General features: G+C 36.3%; 1 non-coding gene across 1 annotated transcript; it reads left to right on the plus strand.

The window, feature by feature from the left end:
- Positions 1–7,523: 7,523 nt before the first annotated feature.
- On the plus strand, positions 7,524–7,630 carry LOC115509567. Its single transcript, XR_003967431.1, has one exon. It is a non-coding gene; the product is annotated as a U6 spliceosomal RNA (small nuclear RNA).
- The last annotated feature ends 6,064 nt before the right edge of the window (positions 7,631–13,694 follow it).

Below are 13,694 nucleotides of genomic sequence, written 5' to 3' on the forward strand. Positions count from 1 at the left end.
ATAGAGCACCACCATGCTCTCAGAGGTGAGACCTGGCCTAAGATTTCTATATGCTTTAAATTTCTCTGAACGAAGACATAAAGTATTATTCCCTTATTCCCTGGTCTTTTAAACACACACACACACACACACACACACACACACATACACACACACATACACACACACAGAAAAAACCCCACTGAAATACTCTCAATTAGAGTCAGTGGAAATAAAGTCCTGGGTTAACACAGTGAGTTTAAAAAAATAATAAAAAATACTTACCAAGGTGTCATGACCCCATCTTATTGTTGAGTTCAGCTTTTCCATTCTAAATCCCTATTTTCTGTTTATACTTACCAAAATGTCCCTTTTGACCTTTAGGTCTGATATTTCTCTTGCCTTGTCTCAATCCAAAGGCGAATTTATTTGCAATTTGAACTAAATCTCTTCAGTTATTTCAGTTACTTGTGTTTGAAGAAAATACCTGCTTTGTGCTTTCAGAAATCGTTCAGATTTTTTTCCATGTTCAAATAGCTTAAAAATGACTTTGTTTTTGAAGCTGTAGGATTGGCCTGGCTGTATTGAAGATCCATTTCAAAAGGAGTTGGTTACAAAATTTAGATTAAAGAACCAGAAATGATGAGGCTCCATAGTATGTAATTACATGGAGGCAAGTGCACACCTTCCCCACCAGCCATCCTACACATGCTTGTGACAATAGTCACAAGGTGATTGTGACTAACTCAAAGAAAGATCAAAACTGACCTCAAAAAAATCAATTTAAAGGGCGTGTCTGATTTTTAGAAGTTTGAAATAATAATAAAACAGCCCCAATTCGCAAGCTCACAAAGGGTATATACATATGCAAGGAATATCCATGTGACTTTTGGTAGAACTTGGAGAATATATGCAGAATACATGACTGGGACTTGAACCCTCTGGATTCTAGCTCACCTTCTCTTCTGACTTTTATTTATGACTCCAGCTTGAACTTCTAATCACGCTTCATCACGCTGTCTACAAAACGAAAGATGGCTTGATATGTGAGTGCCCTGAAAAGAATGAACTCTCCCATCTATGCTTTTCAAGGGCATTCATTTCAATTAATAACTTTGTTTCACACCTACTAAAAGCCAAGCTAAATGTCAGTGCTGTGGATATGGAGATGAACTAAGATGAAGATCCTCCCTCAGGAAATTCCCTGAATATATGAAAGAGACTGATGAAGTATACTAGTATAGAATTAATGTAAACAGAGGTTTTTTTCAATAAAGACAGACAACAATTTGAATATATTATTAGCAAGCAAAGAAAGACAAAGAGAGGTAGACCAGCAAATAGAGACTAGACAAAGACACATCTAGACATAAATTACTAAATTCATAAATTTTCCGAAGTGGAAAAATTTTTAATTCTACATAATCACCATCAACAACACCTCTTCACCCTCATTCCAATCCAGGCCCTCCCAAATAAACATACAAGCTAAAGAAAATCAATGTGCTGCCTAAACAGATGCATTTTTAGAACAAGTCCCTTAGTTGCTCACTCATCTTTCCAACTAGATTGTCAATACCAAGCCACTTCTACTCAGGTACTGTGGAGCTCTCAAAGAGAGTGCATTTTAATGGTCCCTCCAGATAATTATAGTAAAAAACTAGATATTCCCTCTGCCTGAAAATAAACTTTTCCTTCAGACTTCCAGTACACTTATACCTACCTCTCCTAGAACAACTTTCTGCTTTTTCTAGGTTCCAAATTACTATTTTTTCTTGCATTTTGTAAATCATCATGTATCTGCATTCAATGGAGATATTTACTACTAAGTTTCTTTTTGCCCAAGTATGTTATTAAATTGATAGTTGATCTATTGCTGTTACATTAATTCAATGAATATTTTTTAATACCTGCTATATGCAGGCTCTAATGCTAGGTATTTGGGCCATATGTCAGTCTTTGAAGATGTATATCCCATGGCAACTTCAAAATTTATCAAACACGAGGCAAAATCAAAGCAACTAGAGAATATTGCTGCTGAAATCTGGATTCAAAAATCTCTTGATTTCTTGATTTGGATTTTTTATATGCATATTAAAGTGACTTTCAAAAAACTAACAATAATGTCATTCTTATGAAGTGAGGTTTTGGAGCCGAGATGCAGTGAACACATTATAGTGTGTTCTATGGTGATGTGGAGTGGCTGTCCACACAGATGGTTTTGATTTTCATTTCCTGAGAAGCTGAATCAACATGTTGTGGCTAACGTCTATGTAATTTAATGTATTGAATAAAATGTACCATTGCTCTCTACTGGGGGATAAAAGGTCTCACTTGACTGTGGTGTCCTTGTACTCTAAAACCACAACAGACATATTTAACAATCCCTAGTTATTAAAAATCAACCTAAGAAACTCTTTCCTGTTTCTTAAAAAAAAAAAAAAGAGGTTTTGTTTGATTAACTCATTTGTGGTTTTTTTACATCACAGTAGAAGAAGGGCAAATGTTAATAGAATTTTCTGTCATAGACTAATGAGTTTTGCAGATAAAATTCCATTATGGTGCTGACATCTAAGATGTCCACAAATTGACTGGAAGCATATATTGTAAGAATCAACAAGCTAAGTCATCAGTTCCAAATGGGATGAACTCTTCCTGAGGGCCATGGCAGAGCAAATTCTTAAAGGGGCCCTCCCTTCCTGTGCCGCCTATCCACCTTCATTCTAGGTGACCAGGGCTCTCATCTGACTCTGATTGTCTGAAGCCCTCACATGATACCAGTCCCCTTTGGTTCAATATGCTCATTTATTATAAGGAAAACAATTATCCAAACTCCACCAACTTCACACGATTTTTTTGTGGGGAATCAGATAAGGTAATTTATGTGAAAACACTCATAAAAGTGTAAAGTGCATTCAGGGGCGCCTGGGTGGCGCAGTCGGTTAAGCGTCCGACTTCAGCCAGGTCACGATCTCGCGGTCTGTGAGTTCGAGCCCCGCGTCGGGCTCTGGGCTGATGGCTCAGAGCCTGGAGCCTGTTTCCGATTCTGTGTCTCCCTCTCTCTCTGCCCCTCCCCTGTTGATGCTCTGTCTCTCTCTGTCCCAAAAATAAATAAACGTTGAAAAAAAAATTAAAAATAAATAAATAAATAAATAAAGTGCAGTTCAAATGTACATAATGCTTTAAATTGTGTTATTTTTAAATTTTTAATTCAAGTATAGTTAATATACAGTGTTCTATTAGTTTCAGGTGTACAATATGGTGATTCAACAATTCTATACATTACTTAGTGACCATAATGATAAGTGTACTCTTAATTCCTTTCATCTATTTCATCAATTCCCCCACCCATCTCCCCTCTGGTAACCACCAGTTTGTTCTCTATATAATTGAGAGTCTGTTTTGTGGTTTGCCTGTTTTTTCTTTGTTCATTTGTTTTGTTTCTTAAGTTCCACATATCAGTCAAATCATATAGTGTTTGTCTTTCTCTGACTGACTGATTTCACTTGGCATTATACTTTTTAGATCCATCCATGTTGTTGCAAATGGTAAGATCTCATTCTCCTTATGGCTGAGTAATATTCCATTATACACACACACACACACACATCTTCTTGATCCATCTATCTATCGATGGACACTTGGGCTGCTTCCACAATTTGGCTATTGTAAATGATGCTGCAATAAACATAGGGGTGGATATATCTTTTCCAATTATTGTTTTCTTATTCTTTGGGTAAATACCTACTAGTGGAATTACTACATCATATGGTAATTCTATTGTTAATCTTTTGAAGAACATCTATACTGTTTTCAACAGTGTCTGCACCAGTTTGCATTCCTACCAACAGTGCACTAGGGTTTCTTTTTCCCCACATCCTTGCCGATATTTATTGTTTCTTGTGTTTTTGATTTTAGCCATTCTGACAGGTGTGAGGTGATATCTCACTGTGATTTTGATATGCATTTCCCTAACAATTAGTGATGTATAGCATCTTTTCATGTGTCTGTTGGCCATCTGTATGTCTTCTTTGGAGAAATTTCTGTTCATGTCTTCTGCCCATTTTTAATTGGATTATTTTATTTTTGGGTGTTGAGTTGTATAAGTTTTTATATATTTTTGATACTAACCCTTTATCAGATATGTCATTTGCAAATATATTCTCTCATTCAGTAGGTTGTCTTTTAGCTTCATTGATTATTTCCTTTGCTGGACAAAAGCTTTTTATTTTGATGTAGTCCCAACAGTTTATTTTTCCTTTTGTTTCTTTTGCCACAGGAGACTAATTTAGAAAAATGTTGCTATAGCCCATGTCAGAGAAATTCTGCCTGTGCTCTTTTCTAGGATTTTTATGTTTTCAGGCCTCACATTTAGGTTTTTAATCCATTTTGAGTTTATTTTTGTGTATGGTGTAAGAAAGTGGTCCAGTTTCATTCTTTTTCACATAGCTGTCCTATTTTCCCAACACCAAATGATGTTTTTGTTATTATTACTGAGCATTTGGAGCATTCTGCTCCAAAATTACCTGCCCTCCTGACCATCCAAACTGCCATTCCTATGAATTAGGTCAGTAATCCAATTATGTGGCTATGGAAACTTACAACAACGTGTGAATGAATGATAATTTTTAAAAGAGCATCAGAATTGGTAAAATTTATGGGAAAAAGTGATTTTTGTATGTTAGTGTGCTGGCCATTTTACCACCATTATACAGTGAATGTTTAACAACCACTAAGAGAATTTTTATTTCGCCCACTCAATTTATTCCCTAGATCTCCCAGAGAAGTGTCTTCTCTTGGGATTTTGTGATTCAGAATTGGGAGAAAAAGACTGAAAAGAAGAGAAGTTCTTTGTTTATGGCTGAAGAAGGAGCTTAAGGAGAGTCAAGTAACTGAGAGTGGGTATGAGAGAAAAAGGGGTTTAAGAAGTATTGCTAAAGGCTATGTGTCCTCTTGAAATATCTTCAAGAATCACATACTACTGAAGAAACACATGTATTATAACCTGTTAGCTGTTCATGTTCATTCCTTAATTCAATAGTCACCTATGTAGGTATGCCAGTTTACTAGACACTGTTAGGAATCCAAAGACAATAGAATTCACTTAAGCCTAGTAGTAGGTAAGCCCTTCAAAGGGCTTATCAAATATATGTAAAGAAATTGAGCATATTAGATTTTTGTACATTTTTAGGCTTAGATTGCTATACTACTTAATAAGACTGGACAACATGGGTCATATCTTCATATCAACATTTATTTAACACTAAAATAATACCAGATAATGTATTTTACCACTCTTCATGCATTATCCTATTTAATATTTACTCCAATCCTTTAAGATATACTATTGCACCTACATTCATACAAAAGGAAAACCAGGCTTAAAGAGGTGACATAACCTGCCACGGTAACACAGCTAGTATGTTTCAAAGCCAGGACTTGAATTTCAGAGACTGACCTCTCAATCATTCACTGTACAATTTCATGCAAACTAGTCCCCCTGTTGATAAATTGTTCAGCAGAAGGGACTTTGATCAACTATAGTGAAGGATAGGAGAGTAGAGAAGTGGAGCCTTTACTTTCCCTTCTGTTATCAAATTGGCTCATCAAGCTCAGAAGACCAGAGTCACAACAGCCCCCAGTAGCTGTAAGGTTAGTGACAACTTTGTTTGTATGGCTAAAACACGTGAATAATGGAGCACCCAATGGTGCAGACAAATAGTTTTTGAAATAACATTCAAAAGGAATACAAAGAACCAATGCCTACATTCCTACAAACAAAAAAGGAAGCTGCCTACATGAAATTAGGTTACCTGATTATGCTTAAAGCAGGGGCATTCCCTGTTACAGATATCATTGTAACTGGTAGATTAATTCATGAGTTATTCCAAACTTAGATATTATGATCAGATACAACCAGATCTACATAGATGTCTCTCCCTTAACAACAATAGAAAGGAATTCTTTAAAAAATGTAATCAAATAAATTAATACACATGATGTCATGGGTAAAGTATAAAAAATTACCAAATATTTATCTGATTTATATACTGTATAGTCTACTACTAGGCTTAAGTCAATTCTATTGTCTTTGGATTCCCAACAGTGTCTAGTAAACTGGCATACCTACATAGGTGACTATTGAATTAAGGAATGGACATGAACAGCTAACAGATTATAATACATGTGTTTCTTCAGTAGTATGTGATTCTTAAGTAACAATTAATACCTCCTTTAAGGAATAACTAAATTTTTCCAGGCCCCTGTGGCTCGGCTCAAGGTCACAGTGGTGACAATGGGCTTCTCTTGTATCATTCTTAGGTTTCACATTTGCCGTTACATAGTAAGACGTTATTTGCTAATAGCATATTAATAAACAGCTTCTTAAACACCCTCTGAATTTCTAGAAGCCCATTTTCTATTGTTCAAGGCTTTCTACCTTAACCACTGCTATTATGCTTTTTCTTCCCTATTGTTCTTTGTGCCAGGTTCAGAGTCCCATGCATACCTTACTCACTAATTTATGTTCACTATCTTTGTGTGTAAGATCAGAGTCTCTGTATTTAGAGGGCTGATGCAAATACTTCCTGCTGAATTTTTGTGTAACCTAAGACAAATTGAACATTTACATTTAAGAAAAAATTTTCTCATCTGTAAAATGGAAATATAATAATAATTATTATCATTATATATCATCTTTTCATAGCCTATCTCATCTTTGCTCATATTCTGTGGATTATGCCTCCATGATACTAAAAATTATTCTCACCTGAAAATGCGCAACACAGGGGCTTTATTGTATCACTATACCTGTCATATTAAACACTTCCTTAACTGGAACACTCAAGAGTACTGTTAAATTTAAGTACTGCATGGTCAGTTAGCATTAAGTAGACTTGGCTTTTATTGATTTCAGATTAGTTTAGAAGGAAAGAGGCCTAGTGGACATGAGGCATGTGCACTAACATTTTAAGAAGAATAGGATGAAGTGGGAGGAGAAAATGAAGGTACAGACCCTGGTCGTTGCAAGGACAGTACCGGGAATTAGATCTCACTGGAAGGCTCAGTGACCTAAGAGAGGGGACACCACATAAAAAACGAAAGAGAAGATGACAACCAACATTTTTTTTCCATCCTAGTTTTACCTAAAGCTCTCCTGGCATAGGTAAGAACAACAACAATAATAATAGTAACAGTGATAGCTAACATTTACTGAGCAATTATTGTATGGCTGACAAGCACATAGAAGTGTTCCATAAGAGTTAAAATTTCCAAGATTCTATTCTTTAGTCCATAAATACATAGTAATATTTTTAGATCATATATTCTGATTTAAGATTCTGCAAATGTGGTCATTATAAGGTTATGATAAGTCAAAGGAATAAGCTTCATATGCTTCCACAAGCGGATTTTGCAAGCAGGATATACCAACATACTGCAACTGAGAACAGCAACACATGAAGACCTAGATTGGAATAAAAGAAAAGTCAGCTTTGTTCTATTCCCCCAAAATGATAGAATAACTGTTCATAGAAAATACTCCTGTGCTCACTTAAGCAGCACATATACTAAAATTGGAACGATACAGAGAAGATTAGCATGGCCCCTGCGCAAGGATGACACGCAAATTCGTGAAGCATTCCGTATTTTTAAAAAGGCATTGCGATCCAAGAGGCACAGAGAACTCCCTTCAGACGTAACTTGAATCGATCTTCTGCACGACATATCATAGTGAAACAGGCAAAATACAAGGATAAAGAGAAAATTCTGAAAGCAGCTAGAGATAAACGTGCTCTAACATATAAAGGGAGACCTATTAGACTCATGACTGATCTCTCTACTGAAACTTGGCAGGCCAGAAAGGAATGGCAGGAGATCTTCAATGTGATGAACAGAAAAATATGCAGCCGAGAATCCTTTATCCAGCAAGTCTGTCATTTAGAATAGAAGGAGAGATAAAGGTCTTCCCAAACAAACAAAAACTGAAGGAATTCGTCACCACTAAACCAGCCCTACAAGAGATCCTAAGGGGGATCCTGTGAGACAAAGTACCAGAGACATTGCTACAAGCATGAAACCTACGGACATCACAATGACTCTAAACCCATATCTTTCTATAATAACACTGAATGTAAATGGACTAAATGCGCCAACCAAAAGACATAGGGTATCAGAATGGATAAAGAAACAAGACCCATCTATTTGCTGTCTACAAGAGACTCATTTTAGACCTGAGGACACCTTCAGATTGAGAGTGAGAGGAGAACTATTTATCATGCCACTGGAAGTCAAAAGAAAGCTGGAGTAGCCATACTTGTATCAGACAAACTAGACTTTAAATTAAAGGCTGTAACAAGAGATGAAGAAGGGCATTGTATAATAATCACAGGGTCTATCCATCAGGAAGAGCTAGCAATTATAAATGTCTATGTGCCGAATACAGGAGCCCCTAAATACATAAAACAATTACTCACAAACATAAGCAACCTTACTGATAAGAATGTGGTCATTGCAGGGGACTTTAACACTCCACTTACAGAAATGGATAGATCATCTAGACAGAGAATCAATAAAAAACAAGGGCCCTGAATGATACATTGGATCAGATGGACTTGACAGATATATTTAGAACTCTGCATCCCAAAGCTACAGAATATACTGTCTTCTCGAGTGCACATGGAACATTCTCCAAGATCACATACTGGGTCACAAAACTGCCCTTCATAAGTATACAAGAATTGAGATCATACCATGCATACTTTCAGACCACAATGCTATGAAGCTTGAAATCAACCACAGGAAAAAGTCTGGAAAACCTCCAAAAACAGGGAGGTTAAAGAACACCCTACTAAAGAATGAATGGGTCAACCAGGCAATTCGAGAAGAAATTTAAAAATATATGGAAACAAACGAAAATGAAAATACAACAATCCAAATGCTTTGGGATGCAGCAAAGGCAGTCCTGAGAGGAAAATACATTGCAATCCAGGCCTATCTCAAGAAACAAGCAAAATCCCAAATACAAAATCTAACAGCACACCTAAAGGAAATAGAAGCAGAGCAGCAAAGACACCCCACACCCAGCAGAAGAAGAGAAATAATAAAGATCAGAGCAGAAATAAACAATATAGAATCTAAAAAAACTGTAGAGCAGATCAACGAAACCAAGAGTTGGTTTTTTGAAAGAATAAAATTGATAAACCTCTAGCCAGGCTTCTCAAAAAGAAAAGGGAGATGACCCAAATAGATAAAATCATGAATGAAAACGGAATGATTACAACCAATCCCTCAGAGATACAAGCAATTATCAGGGAATACTATGAAAAATTATATGCCAACAAACTGGACAACCTGGAAGAAATGGACAAATTTCTAAACCCCCACACACTTCCAAAACTCAATCAGGAGGAAATAGAAAGCTTGAACAGACCCATACCCAGCAAAGAAATTCAATCAGTCATCAAACATCTCCCAACAAATAAGAGTCCAGGACCAGATGGCTTCCCAGGGGAGTTCTACCAGACATTTAAAGCAGAGATAATACCTATCCTTCTCAAGCTATTCCAAAAAATAGAAAGGGAAGGAAAACTTCCACACTTATTCTATAAAGCCAGTATTACTTTGATTCCTAAACCAGACAGAGACCCAGTAAAAAAAGAGAACTACAGGCCAATATCCTTGATGAATATGGATGCAAAAATTCTCAATAAGATACTAGCAAATCGAATTCAACAGCATATAAAAAGAATTATTCACCATGATCAAGTGGGATTCATTCCTGGGATGCAGGGCTGGTTTAACATTCGCAAATCAATCATTGTGATACATCACATTAATAAAAGAAAAAAAGAAGAACCATATGATCCTGTCAATCGATGCAGAAAAGGCCTTTGACAAAATCCAGCACCCTTTCTTAATAAAAACCCTCGAGAAAGTCGGGATAGAAGGAACATACTTAAAGATCATAAAAGCCATTTATGAAAAGCCCACAGCTCACATCATCCTCAATGGGGAAAAACTGAGAGCTTTTTCCCTGAGATCAGGAACACAACAGGGATGCCCACTCTCACCGCTGTTGTTTAACATAGTGTTGGAAGTGCTAGCATCAGCAATCAGACAATAAAAGGAAATCAAAGGCATCAAATTGGCAAAGATGAAGTTAAGCTTTCACTTTTTGCAGATGACATGATATTATACATGGAAAATCCGATAGAGTCCACCAGAAGTCTGCTAGAACTGATACATGACTGCAGCATAGTTGCAGGATACAAAATCAATGTACAGAAATCAGTTGCATTCTTATACACTAATAATGAAGCAACAGAAAGGCAAATAAAGAAACTGATCCCATTCACAATTGCACCAAGAAGCATAAAATACCTAGGAATAAATCTAACCAAAGATGTAAAAGATCTGTATGCTGAAAACTATAGAAAGCTTATGAAGGAAATTGAAGAAGATATAAAGAAATGGAAAAACATTCCGTGTTCATGGATTGGAAGAATAAATATTGTCAAAATGTCAATACTACCCAAAGCTATCTACACATCCAATTCAATCCCAATCAAAATGGCACCAGCATTCTTCTCAAAACTAGAATAAGCCATCCTAAAATTCATATGGAACCACAAAAGGCCCCGAATAGCCAAAGGAATTTTGAAGAAGACCAAAGCAGGAGGCATCACAATCCCAGATTTTAGCCTCTACTACAAAGCTGTAATCCTCAAGACAGCATGGTATTGGCACAAAAACAGACACATAGACCAATGGACTAGAATAGAAACCCCAGAACTAGACCCACAAACGTATGGCCAACTAATCTTTGACAAAGCAGGAAAGAATATCCAATAGAAAAAAAGACAGTCTCTTTAACAAATGGTGCTGGGAGAACTGGACAGCAACATGCAGAAGATTGAAACTAGACCACTTTCTAACACCATTCACAAAAATAAACTCAAAATGGATAAAGGACCTGAATGTGAGACAGGAAACCATCAAAACCCTAGAGGAGAAAGCAGGAAAAGACCTCTCTGACCTCAGCCTCAACAATTTCTTACTTGACACATCCCCAAAGGCAAGGGAATTAAAAGCAAAAATTACCTGCTGGGGCTTTATGAAGATAAAAAGCTTCTGCACAGCAAAGGAAACAACCAACAAAACTAAAAGGCAACCAACGGAATGGGAAACTATATTTGCAAATGACATATCAGACAAAGGGCTAGTATCCAAAATCTATAAAGAGCTCACCAAACTCCACACCCGAAAAACAAATAACCCAGTGAAGAAATGGGCAGAAAACATGAATAGACACTTCTCTAAATGCCTAAGGAGTATGGTATACAAACCAAGATGCAGCTACTTGAGTGTATGGAAGCCAGGAAACCAGGGAGTGTCTCCTAGAAGACAAACTCCATGAGGTACATCTCATTCATCTTCATTCACAGAGGGTATTTTAGTTTCTGAGGGCTGCCATAAATGATCACAAACTAGGTAGCTTAAAACAACAGAAATTTATTCTCTCACAGTTCTAGAGCCTACAAGTCTGAATTAAGGTGTTGTCAAGGCCATGCTCCCTTGGAAGCCTCTAGGGAAGAATTCTTCTTTGCCTCTTCTTAGCTTTTGGTGACTCTGGCAATCCTTACATAACTTTGGCTTGTAGCTGCATTTCTCTAATCTCTGCCTCTGTGGCCACATGGCCTTCTCTGTTTGTTTGTGTGTCTCTCTGTGTCCTCTCCTTATCAGGACACCAGTCATTCATTTTACTGCCTACACTCATCCAGGATGACCTCATCTTAATTAATTATATCTACAAAGACCCTGTTTCCAAACAAGTTCATAATGATATCCCTGGTAGGCATAGATTTTGAGAGGACGCATGTTCAACTCACTACAGAGGATATTTCTTTGTCTTTGTCTGATGTGTCTTTTAGCAACACATCATTAGTATACTTTCAAAATGACAACTATGATGATAATACCTGAACAATCTACAAATTTGCGAAAACCTCAACGGAATTAGAAATCCCTCTGTACTGCCACAAAATAACAAGAACCATGATATTACATTTGTTAATGAAAGAAAATGATAGCTACCAGATTCTTAAGATAATATTGTTGTAAAAATGGTTAGAAAGTCTCTGTCGCCAAATTTATGATGAAGTTTCTTGCTGATGATAATTATCAATAATTTTAAGAGATTATAGTTGAAAAATCTTAACTAGGAATTGCAGATGGCCATTTCAGGCATAAAGGAAATCTGAAAATATTTTGTTTAGATACTTTCTATTTAATATCTTAATGGAGTATTAATATATTAATATATAATATATGTTTTAATAACAGATATCTATCATCAGGAGAATGAATATAAAAATTAAGGTCAAACAGTAGAACTTTATATAACAATAAAAATGGATGAAACTCAGTGCTGAGCAAAAAAAGCAAGTCATGAAAGCATACATATAGTATAATTCAGATTATATAGAGTTCAGAAGTTCACAAAATTAAGTGATTTCTTACTTAAGGATACAAACATGCATGTGAAAGTAGAATCATGAGAGTTTAATAATATCATGACTCTGGGATTTAGGGAAGTCCCACTAAATCCAGTTACCATCTCTTTGAGATCCTGGGCAGTGACTGCCAAGTAGAAATAGGACAAGGAAATTCATGGAGGGGGGTGGGACTTCAGAGGAATTAGCCAAAGGTATCTTGCACCACTTCCTGTTATTCACAGCACAAGTCCAGAACTTCTCTGGCTTCGCCCTGTCAGTTGCCCAAGGTATCCATTGTTGGAAGAGGTGGGGCAGAACAGAACAGCCAAAGGCAGAGAAAGACCAGTTTTAAGGGAAACAATCTATTGCACCTTTAAAAATAATTCCAGTCACAACTTACAGTTGTAGATAAATAAGTCCTGGAGATGTAATGTACAGTATCGTGAAAATAGGCAACAATATTGTATTATAATCATCAAACTTGCTAGGAAACTAGATTGTAATTATTTCTTCCACAGAAAAGAAATAATGATATGTGACCTGGTAGAAGTGCCAACTTAACATGGCAATGACAATCATATTGCAATATATAAATTTATCAAATTAACATGTACATCTTAAGTTTACATAATGTTATATGTCAAATATATATCAATTTAAAAAAGAAAACAAAACTCTGGCCATACTAGCACAGAGAATCAAAGTCAAAGGAATCCTGGCCCCAGAGAAAGCTTCCATTCATTGTTCCTTCTCTTAGTCTCAGGGATGAGGGAAGCAGGTATGAGAGAATTAAAAACTAATAATAAGGTATATCTCAAAATCATTTGTTGTCTAAAAAAACAATGAAGATAATACTGAAAGCTTCGGTCTTCCTGCCAACAATGCTATTACCAGAAACTCGTCCCCCGACCAATCTCTATAGCCCTATTATACACATTTATTAATTTCATCCAGCTGGTAGAATTTATGATAGTGACATGAAAAAAAAAATCTGGTACCAGGATGAAAATGTATACTTTCAAACCTTATTTAAAATCAAAGTTTCTCATAGTTTGGTTTCTATTCAGTTCAACTTAATTTCTTTCAGGACCTGGGCCAGCAATCACACTAATTTGCATGACCACCACTATTTAAAGGCTCCTTAGTTCTCAATGAATGACCTTCTATATACTATCAGACTTTTGATGCATAAATCAATTGCCCTTATTCTAATAGGCCTGG

This window comes from Lynx canadensis, chromosome A2 (genome assembly GCF_007474595.2).
Source record: "Lynx canadensis isolate LIC74 chromosome A2, mLynCan4.pri.v2, whole genome shotgun sequence".
Taxonomy (NCBI): Eukaryota; Metazoa; Chordata; class Mammalia; order Carnivora; family Felidae; genus Lynx; species Lynx canadensis.